The sequence below is a fragment of the Engraulis encrasicolus genome, chromosome 19, assembly GCF_034702125.1.
Source record: "Engraulis encrasicolus isolate BLACKSEA-1 chromosome 19, IST_EnEncr_1.0, whole genome shotgun sequence".
NCBI classification, from domain to species: domain Eukaryota; kingdom Metazoa; phylum Chordata; class Actinopteri; order Clupeiformes; family Engraulidae; genus Engraulis; species Engraulis encrasicolus.
The window spans coordinates 44,053,053-44,069,023 of record NC_085875.1 but is presented as its reverse complement, the minus strand read 5'-3'; the positions used below and the strand labels follow the sequence as shown (position 1 = coordinate 44,069,023).

The 15,971-nt window shown below is 43.3% G+C and overlaps 1 long non-coding RNA gene across 2 annotated transcripts; it reads right to left on the bottom strand.

The window, feature by feature from the left end:
• Positions 1-541: 541 nt before the first annotated feature.
• Positions 542-3,496, bottom strand: LOC134470210 (uncharacterized). 2 transcript variants are annotated; one of them, XR_010039179.1, is made up of 4 exons: positions 3,044-3,496; positions 2,581-2,742; positions 2,041-2,093; positions 542-1,299 (listed from the first exon to the last, which is right to left on the bottom strand). It is a non-coding gene; the product is annotated as an uncharacterized LOC134470210 (long non-coding RNA). The 2 variants fall into 2 exon arrangements; XR_010039178.1 differs by having other exon boundaries at positions 2,581-3,465.
• Positions 3,497-15,971: the final 12,475 nt, after the last annotated feature.

The following is a 15,971-nucleotide window of genomic DNA, read 5'->3' as shown; positions in this document are numbered from 1 at the left end:
CATAGGACTCAATGTTAACTGCTAGCATGGAGGTAAAATTTGCACTGCCATACTAGAACGGTTGAACATACAGGAGGAGAAAGGTAAAACTCAATAATTTAACTCAAGGGGATGTGTAATATGAGCCTATTTCCAGAAATTGGACAGTATCACTAGAAATGATCACAGTACAAATGATTTTCACTTGGTCTCAAGAAATACATTTTCACACTGTTAGAAAGAGAGAAAAGAATTATCAATGATGTTAAACTGTTGTTACCCACTACTGAGTATGGTACACGTCAATGGTAGGCCAGGATCAATGGGCTACAGAATGTGACACTAGGCTTTGGGTAGAGTGAAAAAGATACCAATTAAAAGACAACATACAATATGTTTCTACAACATTTGCACCATTTATATTAGAGCATGTCAAATCAAAAACCCCAGCACGCTACAAAACAGAGAACTTGCCAGGGTCACAACACACATTTCCCAGATCAAATTCCCTTACAATACAAAAATAATTTCTAACATAAAAATGTAGCCTTAACACAAAACATTAAGTTTCTGTCCTTTTATGTCCTTATTAGATCCACAGAGGCGAGCGCAAGCCGACAAGAGCAGTAATTCAAGAGAGTTGGCCGCTTCACTCCAAAAATGTCCTTTGGAGGATTAAAGTGACGTCCCGTGAATTGAAACAGTCCAAAACAAAAAGGAAAGGATATCGAAAGCAAAATGAACGGGGAAAACCATAATGTTCGTGTCAAATGTCCATCTTGCATAAATAATAATAATAATTATTATTTATTTATCATTATAAATAATCATGTATCCATAGAAAATATTGTATGCAACCCTAATGAAGAATGACATTCTTAAATACAAACATAGGATATAGGGAAAAATAATAAAATGGGCATTAACAAAATGAAATAAAAACATCACAAGTAAGAGATTGAAAAGTTTAAATATTTACAATTACACCCCCCCCCCGCCCCCCAAAAAGGTTTGAACATTTAAAGAAAAAAATAAAATTGAATTGTCCTTCAAAAATTGGAAATAGTCCTTTAAATCCTCAAAAGAGACGATGTAGAGAGTTCCTTTAAGTTGTTCAAAAAGAAATATAGCTCCTTTCAAGCAGTTCAGTTCAAGGCGTTGAAGTCAGTCATAGTCAGTGATGTGACACGAGCAGGCCACAATCCTACCAAATATGCCATGCGCAATGTAGAACAGGATCACATTCGAATGAGTGGGTGGCTCGCCATCTAGTAGTCGACGAATCCTCAGCAGAATCCAGATCCAGCTCAAAAACTTCACCTATGTGAACATGTCATCAGTTAAGTTTGGTTTATTTGATAGGGACAGACACATCATGTAGCCTAGGCTGTAGAGCAGCATAACAGAAAAGCATCATAGCAGTTACAGCCGTAAGCTACACACCCAGGACAATGTTGAATTCCTATCAAATATCATCAGTTTAAACTTAAAGTTGTGCAACATTTAAAATCAATCTTCTCAAAAGAAAAGCTATGCAAACTGCAAACCTGCAAACACTTTGTTCCTACTGCATTGCATACCATTCAGTTAAATAACCATTATCAAGTAAACAGGGTGAATACTATGAAATAACAACATAGTGTACTGAAATTGAGGTAACCTTGCAATTATACATGGGCCCGTACAGTGTTCAACACAATGTTATGAGGAGGGGCAAGACACTGGCAGCCAAACATGTGAGATAAGTTTTTGACCGTCAGCGGTTTCCAACAATCAGAGGTGGAGTTGTGCACAGCTAGGTTCGCGCAGTCAGGTTATAAACAACATTTAGAACCCATGTATAGGCCTAGAGAATTACACCTTGCACGCAAAGGGTGCGTGATCACAGCATGTGAAATACAGTCTGCTTACTCCGAACTCATTTCAACCAGCCAACATCAAACTTAAGTATTAACAAAAAAAAAATACAAATTGCAGGTTTCACCTGAAGTATTTGGCAGTGATAGACAATATAAGACTAAGGTTACAACAGTATGGGGAAAAATAGACAAGTTGCCTTACCAAGACGATTGAAACAGAAGAAATACTCGATGGAATACTCCATGGAATCCATACTGAAAAAGAAACACAAAGGACAGGAGAGTCATAACATACACAGGGCAGCCATGGCCTAGTGGTGAGGCAGCCGTGGCCTAGTGATAAGAGAGTTGGTCTTTCAATCTGGGTGTTGCAGGTTCGAATCAATCTGACCTCTCCCTACATCTCCATGGCTGAAGTGCCCTTGAAAAGGCACCTAAACCCACATTACTCCAGGGACTGTAAACAATACCCTGACATATAATAACTAAGTCGCTTTGAATAAAATGAAAGTATCAGCTAAGTGAAATGTAATGCAATGTAATGACATCACAGTTTGAAATCATTGGCTCATGACTCAGGAGTACATGATCAATGCAAACAAATATATCTCCAGCACAAGCATTAAGTTTTTTGTCTAAAGTAAAATGTATTCCATGGCAAACTATTATCAGTTTTTTTTTTTTTTTTTGTAAAGAGGCTTGGTTAACACATGCCAGTTGAATTATGACTGAACAAACTAACCACGGTATGCGAATGATGATTCTCCTCTTTGGCTTCTCTGAAGTCCAGACGAACAAAGTTGGCAGGCACAGCATCCTTTATTAGCGTTGTCATACCACGGGTGACCTTAACAAAGCATTGCTTCTCAACGTGCTCAGATCAAACCTCGGTCTCAGCGTTGATCTGTAACCATAAATACCAGCATGTATTTTAGTTCGTTAGCAAAACAACTTCATTTTGGCACAAGTATGCTACTGGTTCTGGTAACACATCTGGTAAGCCATCGGATCGCTTAACACAAAATTGAAAGCATAATTTTGAAATAGCGATCTGGAAATACCATATAAATGTAGCGTTGTGTAATTACACATTCATATTTTTTTTTAATTAGGCTTCATTAGGCTACATGAGTCATGACAAGTTTGGCGAGCTAGCTTATTTGTGCTAGCTAATGCGTATGATTGGACATAATTATGCATCTTACCTTGAAATATGGACCAGGATCCCTCTTGATGTGATTAATTCATTCACGCCGAAGTGCCTGCTCTTTGGCGAAACGGTGGGAAGTCTGTCCACGGTAGGATTTGTTTCTCTTTGAGGACGTAGGACTACATTTGGGCACACAGCAGTGAGGCGCCAAACAGCTGGTGTGCAGCCGGGTGTACCCCTGAAGTGTACCCCTCAACGTCTTTAGAAAGTTCCGGGTGAATAAGGCGAATTGAAACAAAACAAATACTCGATGAAAGGAAGCCTCTAGTCTTCAAAACTTACATCATTCACAGAGCTGGACGCTCCGTACTCCAAAAGGAAACTTAAACTTCATAAAAAACGAAATATTTTCTTTTGATTGTTTCTAGCTCCAAAGAAAATTCGACTGGCTCGGCAGACGACAGACCGAAGTGAACGGCTCCAAGGGAAGCCACAGCCGGTTTCAAAATAAAAGTACCAAATCGTAATTGTCACAGTAAAGGTTCTGCTATTTCAAATTCATTTAAGTCATGTTTTTAACAATAACAACCCATCATTAATTCATTGTTTCACCAGAATTACCTCTATTTATTACCCATTTTACTGTGTATGCTTTTTATAAACTATTTATTTTACATTTTCAATAGGCATTTGTCGACTGGGTTGCAGATGAAATAGGCTATCAGGGTGATAGAGTGCCATTTGTGTCCCCAGCAAATAAAATGTATAAAATCAATGAATAAAGTAAAATAAATTACATTCCATTATTAAGCAAACTTTTCTACACATGATCCATTGAAAAGTTTGTAAATATATTATTTTTAAATATGATAAAAATGTATCCAAAACCCTATTTTATACTCTTTCTCGTGTGTCCCCAGAGTGAAGTGCAACACTTTACCACAAAATATTGATAAAGAAATCCTTCCGAAACCTGTTTTTTTTTGCTTTATATGTGACTATATAATCCATCTATACTTTTAATTGTATTTTTAAAAGAATAAATTAATTATATTTTGGTTAAAAATCACATTTTAGTCGTGTCCCCAGGTTTTGACTCAGTGCTGTTACCCATGTGTATCCCGCCCCCTAAAAAATTGGGACCCTCCCACTAGTGACATTTTCACCTGGAAGTGACATCATTTAGATCTCCTGAATCCAATGGGAAGATCAAAAGTATGTTCTCTCGTGTATTTTTCTTCATATTTGATGATATTGCAGTTGAGTCAGGGGGGGGCAATCTAAAAACTCTTTCATGTTACCTTAATTATCTTTAGATAGTGTTTGATGACAACAAAAGTAAAATGTTCACTTAAATGTGAAGTATGTGCTCTGTGCAAAAAAAGTATTAGCATGGATGCCATGTGGTCAGATTTCCCACAATTGCTAATTTCTTGCTAATTCCTCATTGCTGTTACCCTAATTGCTGTTACTCAAAATAACAATGTGTTATGGTAAAAACTGTTATAAATTAAATTAATTATCCTGAGATTGCCCAGTGCTCTTTTTGAAAGCTTAAATGTGTACATTAACAAATTCTATGTTGAAATTGAACGAAATTTGAAGTTTATTTTTAAGGTTTTTCAACCAGCAAATGGCACTCTTTTGGCGGAATCACCCAAACAGAGGAAAGATATCAACCTAATCAGCTGATTTATTTTATTTATTTCAATGACTTGAAACTAGAAGACAGTTCAGTGCAATAGAAACTTTAACTTAAAGGTGCAATTATATTTACCAATATAAAACGTAAGATTGTTTATGACTGAAAACTCAAAATTGGGAAGGTCCACTTTTTTGTGTATTAATGTAATAAACATTAAAACCACTGCTAAAACAAAATATTTGGCCACCAGCCTTGAACCACAAGAGTACAACAGTAGGTGCCATCCCATTGCCAACTAGGCCCTCATAGGCCTATTTACACAAGAGGAGAAGAGAAAATAGAGAGGGAAAGAGGAGAATGATAATAGAATGGAGGAAGAAAGGAGAGATGGGTGAGGAGGAGTGAATGGCAGAGAGGAGTTGTTCTCTTTCTCTTGCGCACACAGTCTTCTCTCTGTCCACCCTCTTTCTGTCTGTCCCCTCCCCTCTCCTCTTCTCTCCTCTCTCTTCTCTCCTCTCCTCTTCTCCTCTCTACTCCCCTCTCCTCTCTTCCCTTCTCCTCTCCTCTCCTCTCCTCTCCCCCCTCCCATCTCCTCTCCCCTACTCTCCACCTCCTCTCCTCTCCACTCTCGTCTTCTCTCCTCCCTCTACTCTACCCTCTCCTCTCCTCTCCTCTCCTCTCCTCTCCAATCCTATCCTCTCCCCCTCTCCTCTCCTCCCCNCTCCTCTCCTCCCTCTCCTCCTCTCCTCCCCTTTCCTCTCCTCTCCTCTCCTCTCCTCTCCTCTCCCCTCCCCTCCCCTCTCCTCTCCCATCCCCTCTCCTCTCCTCTCCTCTCCTCTCCCCCCCTCTCCTCTCTTCTCCTGTCCTCTCCTCTTTTTTCCTCTTCCCTGTTCTCCTCTCATCTCCTCTCCTCTCCTCTCCTCTCCTCCTTTATAATTTGTAAACTACAACTAATAATTATAATATATTAAGTAATAATTAGTTAATAGTTTATAAGTCACTTGTTATGCTTAAGTTACTGTTGATATGTTAATTAATTAATCATAAAAGTATTTTTAATAATATATTAAGTAACTTATTATTATGTTCTATTAAGTGTTACGGAAGGACTAATAGGCCTAAATATATTTTAAATGATTTATAAGTAATTAACAATAGTTTAGTTAATATTAACACTTAAAAATTATTTCATTACAATGTATTAATGATTAAATAATAAGTACTTAGTTAATATTGAACTATAAATTGTAAACTACAACTAATAATTATAATATATTAAGTAATAGTTAGTTAACAGTTTATAAGTCACTTGTTATGCTTAAGTTACTGTTGATATGCTAATTAATTAATCATAAAAGTAGTTTTAATAATATATTAAGTAACTTATTATTATGTTCTATTAAGTGTTACGGAAGGACTAATAAATATATTTTTAAAACTTTGTAAGTGTTTAGTATACACCTATAAATGTATAGTAAACCTTTAGTTAACTAATAGTTAACTGTTTGCTAACTGTTTGCTAACTGTTTATTAACTGTTTATAGCGGAAGGTTATTGTAAAGTGCTACCTTTTTTTTTACTGTGTACAAAGCAAGGTCATGTTCAGGGCACTTCGTCTAAGCCTGAGACATTGAGATAGTGTTGAAATGTGGGGCGAATAGGGGGGATGGGAGGGGGGATGGGAGATGGTGAATTATTACTGACCATACATCACGAGTCTCTGCTCTGCATCCAGACGACATCCGTCCTCAAGACGTTAATGCCGGCGGGGGTCACCGCAACGACGGCGAGTGAGCGAACTAGCGAGTCCGCCCCCTCAGTTCAGCGTCACCTGGTTTCCTCCGACATGACAGCTCGCCGAGGACACAGGCGGCCCCTTCTCATGTTGCCTCCTATCGTCAGAGAGTGCGGCCGTCCGTGCCTCTGTGTGTCTGTGCGTCCATGTGTCTGCCCTTGCGACCGGCTCTCTAATGTCAGGGCCGCCGGAAATGTGGGTCAGGGTTTCCAAGTGCCGCCACGATGACTACCGGTATGCCCTGTCCTCATCCGTCAGGTGAGAGGTAGGGGAGTGGGGAGGGGTAAGATGGAGGGCAGGCCAGGTGACTGGGTGATGTGTGTTGGGAGAGGGGTGGGGAGGAGGAGGGAGAGGAGGCTGGGTGGCTGGGTGACGTTGGTTGGGAGAGAGGAGGCCGGGCGGCTGGGTGATACGTGATGGGAGAGCTCTCTCTGTGTGTGTGTGTGTGTGTGTGTGTGTGTGTGTGTGTGTGTGTGTGTGTGTGTGTGTGTGTGTGTGTGTGACACAGGCGGCAGTGGGCCACGGGATGTGTCATGGGAGTGGCGGAGGGACATGCCAGCTATGCTCGGACTCAGTGGCTGCTGATGCATAGTGGCGGAGCACCCATGAAACATGCGTGTGTGTGTGTGTGTGTGTGTGTGTGTGTGTGTGTGTGTGTGTGTGTGTGTGTGTGTGTGTGTGTGTGTGTGTGTGTGTGTGTGTGTGTGTGTACTACACTTGATTCACAGTGACGGGGCACCCATGACACATGCATGTTTTTCTGTGTGTGTGTGTGTGTGTGTGTGACTGTGTGTGTGAGCGAATGTTTCAGTGTGTGTGTGTGTGTGTGTGTGTGTGTGTGTGTATGTGCATGTTTCTGTGATGTGTGTGTGAATGTTTGAGTGTGTGTGTATGTCACGTTTCTGTGTATGTGTGTGTGTGACTGTGTGCGTGCGTGCGCGCATGCACACGTGTGTGTGTGTGTGACTGTTTGAGTTTGTGTGTATATGCGTGTGTTTCTCTCTGTGGTTCCTTAAGCTAAGCCAGTCACGCAAAGAGAACAAGTAGGGGAACAATGATGGAACGAAGCTTATTTCACCAGATTCATAACATGCAAAGCAAAGAGAAAAATGGCATTGCAATATTTCGAACATAGCAATGCAAGAGGAAAGAAAAAACACATCTGGTTATGCGGAGAAGAAGGGATTACTCAGATCCTTGTTTGCTTGGGGATGAAAGAACCTCATTTATGGCCGATAATTCACGTGATGGATGGATTTCCAGCGAAATTAGAGGTCTGCCTCGATGGCTTCCCGGCGTATGCTGTCGTGTCGGCCCCCTATTCAGTCACAAAGCCCCCTGCATGCAAATTGGCCTTGATTAGAAGACAAAGGCGGATGATTTTCTTCGGCGACCCGCACTCATATCGCACACGAGCCACACACAAGCACCTGGACCCTAAATCCATAATTAAATTCTTAAGAGTTTAATCAGAGAGGGCTTGCGTTTTCCTCCACTCTTCATTTCTGCGGCCGACTCTCTCTCTCGCTCTCGCTCTCTCTCTCTCGCACTCTCGTCTCTCCCTCTCAATCTCCCTCTTGTACTTGCGTGGCATGTCAACGGACATTTCACGGAGACCGTGAGAAATGAAAGCAATTACAGCCTTAGAGAGGCAATTATGTGTTTCACATGTAGGCCAAGGCAATAAATAATAGCAAATTCTCTCGCTTTACTTGTTTAGTAATTGAAGAACAATTGGACTCGAATGGGGAAAGAACGAAAAAAGAAAGGCACGTGCCGTGCATTGATACTGGGGCTATTGTAGGCTATGGGGCCATTCTGGGCTATGTAGCCATGACCTCACCTCACACAGAGAGACAGTGAGAATGCTTAAAGCTCTCACAAAGCTCAGAGGGGAAAAAATAATATGCAAACCAGTAAAACCCCTCTTACTGTGGACGTCTCCCCTTCTCCCACTCTGACACTGAGCCATGGAGCAGAAGTGAGCATGTTAAGAGACAGCAGAGTAGAAGAAAAGGCAGAAATGTAAAAAAAAAACAAAAAAAAAAACAGCGAAGCCATCCTTTGTAGGCATTTGTTAAATATCTAAGGCAACAGCACACAAAAACCTGGGAGCAGTGGAGTGTACAGTGTTTAAGTGCTTGTAGAGTGGTGGAGATAGAGCGGGCGGCACAAATTTAAACCAGCAGCTTCGGAAATGTGTGAATGTCTGCATGTACTGTGTGTGTGTGTGTGTGTGTGTGTCTGTGTGTGTGTGTGTGTGTGTGTGTGTGTGTGTCTGTGTGTGTTAGAAGGAATATGTGTGAGACAGGATGTGTGTGTACTGTATGTGTGTGTGTGTATGTGTGTGTGTGTGTGTGTGTGTGTGTGTGTGTGTATGTATGTGTGAGGCAGGAGCTGTAACGGAGATCTGCTAAACGCAGAATGTGCTGCCACATTTTCCTCGTTCCTCTTTCCCCCCCATGCACCGTGTGCTTGATGGGCTCGTTTGCAAGCTCCAAAGCACTTTATCTCGGGCGCGGCGATGCTAAGTAAGCTGCTTATGACAACGGGGCCCGGCTCGGTGCGGTGGGGTGTTTGTCACTCTAAGTAGCTATCCATGTTAGCGGCAAAGGGAAACATCAAAGGCCTCCGACCAAGACCCAGTGTGTGTGTGTGTGTGTGTGTGTGTGTGTGTGTGTGTGTGTGAGAGAGAGAGAGAGAGAGAGAGAGAGAGAGAGAAAGAGAGAGAGAGAGAGAGAGAGAGAGAGAGAGAGAGAAAGACAGAGAGAGCGAGAGAGAGGGAGAGAGAGGGAGAGAGCGGGAGAGAGCGAGAGAGAGAACAGCAGCACTACTTCCACCAGCAAACATTCAGAGATTCCATTTATAACAAGAACCTAAAAAAAACCTCCAGCAGCATGAGAGGAGGATGTGAGGAGAAGTGAGTTGAAGTGAACGTGCCTTTAGGGGCACATCGTCACTGTCTGGCTGTCTGGCCTGGGCTGGTACCACGGGACCAAGATGACACCACCATATGCCACAAAAACAAATAAGAGCGATGAGACCAGAGCCTATGGGTAGGGTGCTGGGCCTGACACCCCCATGTCAGACCTCAGCCAAGCAGTCTCATGGTAGTCCAGACGCCAAGGCCCATCAGGGGTAAAGGGAAGGTGGACCGGGAACGAGGCGTCCGGCCTGGGCTGCCCCTGCTTGTCTTCCCTTCCCAATGTTCTGTCGATACGGGCTGCTTTGTCGAAATGAGCTGCCGGTAGCCTGTTAACACAGCCTTGGCTATAACCCAAACACAAACCCAAACCTTAACCACTGATCCAGGAACAGTTTGAAGCTCAGCTCGATGGGTAGGCCAAATTGGCAGGACATCAGTACAAAATCTCACACAGCTCTAAACGAAACACAAACCCTAACCACTGATCAAGTTGTCTATACTAAGAAGTTGGTTCAGGAGTAAACCAGGTTAGGCTAGTCAAGTTATAGAAAATGAGGACTCCAGGCTCTTCTACTAGGCCCCAGGAAGTGTTTGAAGCCCAGCTCGACGGGTAAGCCAAATTGGCAGGACACCAGTACAAAATCTCATCGCTGTAGTAGCAGAGTTTGTGTTGTTTGTTTCTGCCTCGATTGGGGCTCATCAGGTCCCACTAGGACACAGGGCAGGCTGAGGCTTGTCTTTTCTTCAGTGCTCAGCTCTGAACCAGGACCCAGGCCAAACTTTTTGAATCACAGTCTTTTTTTTTTCAACGCTCCAAAATCCCAGCTTAGATATAAAAAGAACAAGAAAGGAGAAAACTGGTCAGAATTACTGCTTGTGGGATTCTGGGGCCATTTTGCTTTAGAATGTCACGGGGAGGTCTTCCTCACTATGCCTTGGCCCTCTTCAGAGTCACATCCGTAATCGGCGCAGCAGCAGCGAGCAGCTAGCAGCGAGCAGCGAGCGGCGTATTCAAGTACATGACACTACTGGATTACATTCTCATCACATAAATGGCAGATGGGGGTCAATAATGGGGGGCACTCCAGCTTGGTCTGCTACTTCATGCCTAAGTGCCCCCTTGCTGGCCTGCATTACAGCCCGGCCCCACTCTACGCACACAGACACAGGGGTGAACGACACGGGCGCTTGTTTCACACCACTTACAACACGCTCCACCAAGGCAAGATGGAGATGTGAGGTCATGGTTTTCTGAAAGTCAAGTTAAGAATAAAACATCCTGCCGCAACACATTTGATACATTTTAAAAACAATGACTGATCCTAATCAGCTTGCAAATTGTTAGAGAGAACAACATTCATTTTTTTAGTTAAGTGTTAAATGCAAAGGCAACATGTCGGGAAAGGTTTGTTTTTCTGAAGCCGGGGTGGATCTCTACCATTGCCAATTACTATATGCCCATGCAAGATACCGACTTGGGTGGCTCATAGGAACCATTTGTTCATTTTCTCTTCCCTTCTCCTCCTCCTCCTCCTCTTCGCACTGTTTGTGCATCGCTCTCTCTTGCAGGGGCGGTGGGTGTGCGGTCTCATTTCTGAATGTTAATGAGCGTCTCTGTGTAGGTAATAATCACCTGCCTTCCCTGAAGGTTGCCGCTCCCGTGCAGAGTCGAGAAGTGGAGGACATGAATAAATTATTCAATGAAATCTAATTTCATATATTTTCATTTGCCAGAGCAGATGAAACCAATTCCTTGTGCCTCCTCTCTCAACGGATGGCACACTCGCCTGACCCCCTAAGGTTTTATATGTATTTTTTTTCTTTAAGTATTCAAATTCAACAGACGAGAAAGAAAATAAAAATAATATGTTACACACCCATGGAAACCCATGGAAAATGGAAGCGAGGCAAAAACTAGAGTAAAATGTGATGGTGTTGCTTCACTGAACATGGAAATGTGGTAAGCAAATTCCAAAATTAAAATTTTAGCACAGAAACGCAACATAAATTTAGTTTGTATACCGCCCCTGAAAAGTCTGTCCATACTCATATGAAACTGAGGCGCTCTCAAGAGTTCAATGAGTGGCCTGACTAAAAGATTTTGGACCATCAATTACTGATTTTTTTTTTGGTCAGTGTTGGTCAGTAGGCTAGACATTTAAGTGCTCGGCTATCACCACATGACCTTTCCACGATGATGAGAGGAGGTGACCCTCTCCCTGACCCCAACCTCTTCCCCAGCTGAGCGCAACTTTGGGTGCAGATGCTAATGCATCGTACCATGAACGGGTACAACTTGCCCATGGGGACACAGGTTCAAATCTGGTAAGGGTCACTTTCAAAACCTTGAAAGAAAATGTCTCTCTCTCTCTCACTTGCTTCCTGTCACCACCTCTCCAAATAAAGAGAGAGAGAGAGAGAGAGAGACAGAGAGGGAGAGAGAGTGTGAGGGGTAGTGCCAGCTAGAGAAAGCTGATAGTGGATGGATGTGACTGTGAGGGAGCATCAGCCATGCATACCCGCACTGGTGTGTCATCAGCATGGTCAGCTGGCTTGGAGCTGGGCATAGAGATATTTAAAGCAGCCTGCCTGGAGCTCCACCTTCAGCCCAATGCTGTGATCCCAAACAGACCATTTCAGACTGAAGGGCCATTTCACAGTGGCAGCAGTAGCAGCCACATCTCAAAGTCTTCACACACACAATGCATCTTTCTTTACATATCTGTATTTGTATGCGTGAGTGTACATGTCTGTTTTACACGCGTCAGCAATATCGCTGCCTCTCCGAGCTGCAGCACAGCAATACCGAATACTGAACAACGCTCCTTCCGTCAGCTTTACTTGCAGACATTGTTCTCCTCCAGGCTCCCCATCTCTGCAGTACCAGCTACTGTACATCCATCTACTACAACGCAAAACGGCGGAGAGCCAACACAGTTGCAGCTTTTTTTTGAGTACTGCTGCTGCCACATACCACCTGGAAGGATAAAGAATAGAAGAAAACAGATATCCCAAGTGTCTAATTCATGGGTTTCAAACTCATTTTGGTTCAGGGGCCGGGCCACATACTATAGCCAATTTGATCAGAAGTGGGCCAGCAAGTAGCCGGGGCGTGTAGATTTCTAGGCTACCATACCAGCACAGTTATCTTGAAATATTGCTAATTTCTTCTTCATTTCAGAATTGTATTACTAGTCAATCTTACTGAGGTGGACTCCTCTACTTGTCTGTCCCAGTTTCTCTGTGAACTGTCTAGTGTTGCACATGTGCCGTTTTGTTTATTGTGTCTTAATTGTCATATTGTTTTGCCCCCAGTGATTCAATTGAGCTAAAAAAAAAACCTAAATTATGACAGGAAAAAGCCGTAAATTTGCTTTCTAAAATATTATTAGATTTCTTTTCCACCTACAAGTCTAGGGCTGGATTAAGCCATCTTGCGAGTTGCATCTGATCCGCGGGCCTTATGTTAGAAACCCCTGGTCAGATCAATACCGCCAAAGCCAGTTTTTAAAGTGCATGACCACAGGCATATGCTTGAATAAATAAAAACTCAAACAAAAATATACAGTTGTGTGCATAAAAATAGCAGTGCCTTCACAAAGATGAGTAAATGTCGAAATTCTTCAAATAAATTGCACTTTAATGTCCCAAAATGCTTGAGGACACTGTGCATCCACTGCACATTGTATTTCAAAGAAGAAAATTGGGAGAAGTAATTCAATTTCAAAGTACGTATTTCATAGAAAGTGGAGAAATGTCATGTTAAAAAAAAAAATCAGTGTTGACATTTGTCTTAAGATACTAAGAAACTAAGAGACTAAGATATTCCGTACAAACCAACAACTTCTTGTCAATTCACCTTTGCCGAGTATCCTAAACTAATATTTGGTTGCATAACCATGGTTTGGGACAACTGTTTCACATCTGTGGTGCATGGAATCAACCAAAGTCTGGCAATGGTCAATGAGTAGTGCAGCCCAGGTTAATTGTACTACTATACATTCCACAATTCCTCTAGCCTGGGAACTCCCATACTGCCTTTAGTTCTACACAATCGTTTCGATCTGAAAGAATCTCACTTGTGATTAGGTCTGGTGTTAACCAGGAAACAATTCCTCTGCATTTCTTAGTTTTTCCTCATGAACAGCATTTTTTTTATGTCCACGCACAAGTTTTCGATGGGATTAAGGTCCGGGAATTGTGCTGGCCTCTCAATTAGTTGGATGCGGTTGGTCTGGAACCATGATTCTGCTCACTTGTTGGTGTGTTTGGGGTCATTGTCTTGTTGAAACATCCACGTCAAAGGCAAGACCTCTTCAGTATACTTATTCCAGTATCCCAATGTACTCCAACTGATCCATGATCCCTGGTATGCAGTAAATAGGACCAACATCATAGTACAAATGTAGTGCAAAAACATACCCATCCTGATGCTTGCACCACCATTAGATAAGATTAGATAAGATTGTTCTTTTGGGGTCTAAGGGTCACAGACAGTTTGCCGGACATCCTGCAAACAAAGAATTCAAGCCATAATACACAGTGAAGACGGTTAGGCATGATGGTGCAAGCATCATGATATGTGGATGTTTTCGCACTACGGTGTTGGTCTGATTTTCTACATGACGGGGATCATGGATCAGTTTGAGTACATCAGGACATTGGAAGGAGTCATGTTGCCCTATTCTGAAGAGAAAATGCCTTTAAGTGGATGTTTCAACAAGGCAATGACCCCAAACACTACAGCAAGCAAGCAAAATCATGGTTCCAGACAAACAGCATGTAACTAATTGAGTGGCCAGCACAATTCCCGGACCTTAATCCCACAGAAAATGTGTGGGCTGACATGAAAAAGGCTGTTAATGAGGAAAAACCAAGAAAGACAAAGGAAATGTGGAATGTAGTACAATTAACCTGGGCTGCAATACCTGTTGACCGTTGCCGGACTTTGGTCGACTCCATGCACCACAGATGCAAAGCTGTTATTAAAAACCATGGTTGAGCAACCAAATATTAGTTTAGGATGCTCAGCAAAGGTGAATTGACAAGAATTTGTTAGTTTGTACAGAACATCTTTGAGTTTCCAAAGACAGATGTCAACACCGTTTTTTTTTAACATGACATTTCTCCACTTTCTATGAAAAACATTGAAATTGAATTACTTCACCCAATTTTCTTCTTTGAAATACAATGTGCAGTGGATGCACAGTGTCCTCAAGCATTATGGGGCATTAAAGTGCAATTTATTTGAAGAATTTTGACATTTACTCATCTTTCTGAAGGCACTGCTATTTTTATGCACACAACTGTATGGCATGAATTTATAGAGCTGCGTATATGGGGAATAGCAGAACATGGGTGGAAGTGTTGCATGACCTCCACAACCTAATACCGTTCCACAACCCCAGCCTTGGTGACCCTGGTGGAAATCCATGTATTTTTTTCCACTCTGTTTTTTTTGTGCCAGTGGATGGATATCTGGGTCTGTCTATTCGTCACCTCCTCTCCCCTCCCCTCCTCTCCCCTCCCCTCCTCCCCTCTCTTCTCTTCTCATCTCCTGCTCCGGGTCTAAGCACAGTGTCTCCCCTGGGCTTCAGGCTGCTGCCTTGCCTTGCCTTGCCTTGCCTGTGAAGCGTGCCGAGTGAGCTGAGCGCTCACAGCAAAAGCAGCCCAAGCAAGCAAGCAAGCGGGGCCAGGCGCCCCAGCAGACAGCCAGGCCACTGGAGGAGGGGAGACCAGGAACTCATGCCACACACACACACACACACACACACACACACACACACACACACACACACACACACACACACACACACACACACACACACACACACACACACACACACACACACACACACACACACACACGCGCACACACACACACACACACACACACACCATCCATGGCACATCATGGCTGACTGGCCATAGAGACAAAGAAAGACAAACACACGCATGCACGCACACACACACACGGCACAGCTGACAGGCCATGGAGACAAAGAAAGAAACACACGCATGCACGCACGGGTCGGTGGCACGAGTGAAATATGGAATATGTTCCACTGTATCACTGCAGCATACATGCTCACATTCCATCACACACACACGTCGCAACCACACGCGCACACACACACACACACACACACACACACACACACACACACACACACACACACACACACACACAGCAACATGCCTGGACATGTTCCATGATAACGATGACACACACACACACACACACACACACACACACACACACACACACACACACACACACACACACACACACACACACACACACACACACACAATGTGTAAATGCACACGCATGCACACAATCTGCTGGAGTGCAGCAAAGGAGGGAAAGGGCTCGCACAGAGAGCAGCACTCCATCTTGGGCAGGGGACAGGGGGTCGCAGAAGGTCCCGTCCCAGGGCAGCCAACCCTGCTGAACTCCCCTCCCATCCCCTCCCCACATCAATAAGAGCCATGCAGCAGCACTAGAGACGGATGCCTGAGGATGGAGCTGACAGAGAAGGCAGGCAGGCAAGAAGGGCGAGGAGAGAGGAGGAGGGTGTTTTGCATTCAGCAGGGCAGAACAGAGCCACTCGGCT